We start from the raw sequence: 664 nt of genomic DNA on the forward strand, positions 1-664 counted from the left end.
AACACACAACCCCCACACGCACATACAGGCTGTATTATATGCATATAGATAGATTCACATTTTATAACATATGCTAGTACGGATACGTAATAAAAAGCTCAATACAATCTAATGGAAGAAGACGAAAGATTTGGTTGAGTTGAAACAGAGAGAATCGAAATGATATGAATGGCAAAACACACTAATGGCCAAAATATTCTTATGATTGCAAAACCTACCTTTGATAGTGAAGTGACTAGATTATGAGAAACTCAAGTTAGGATGTTGAGGAAAACAGGTGAAGTAAGACATTGAGATTGGAAGAATAGAGAGAAACTTGGGAAAAGAGAGAGTTGTATTGCATGTGTGAGAGAGGGAGAGAGGGAAGAGATTGGCATAAAGTAGAAATGAATAAAGCGAATCGAATACATGCGTTGTGCGTCGAGTATGCGTATGTGTTTGTTGGTAGACGTGGGAGTGTGTTAAGAAGTTCGCTTCCCAGTCAGATGACTCCGAGTACAATCCCACTGCATGGCACCTTGGGCAAGTGTATTCAACTATAGGCTCGGGCAGACCAAAACCCTATGTGTATATATATACATACGTATATATATATACGTATGTATGTATATATGTGTGCGTGTGTGTGTGTGTATGTGTGTGTGTGTGTGTGTGTGTGTGTGTG

This window comes from Octopus bimaculoides, chromosome 22, assembly GCF_001194135.2.
Source record: "Octopus bimaculoides isolate UCB-OBI-ISO-001 chromosome 22, ASM119413v2, whole genome shotgun sequence".
Classification (NCBI taxonomy): Eukaryota; Metazoa; Mollusca; class Cephalopoda; order Octopoda; family Octopodidae; genus Octopus; species Octopus bimaculoides.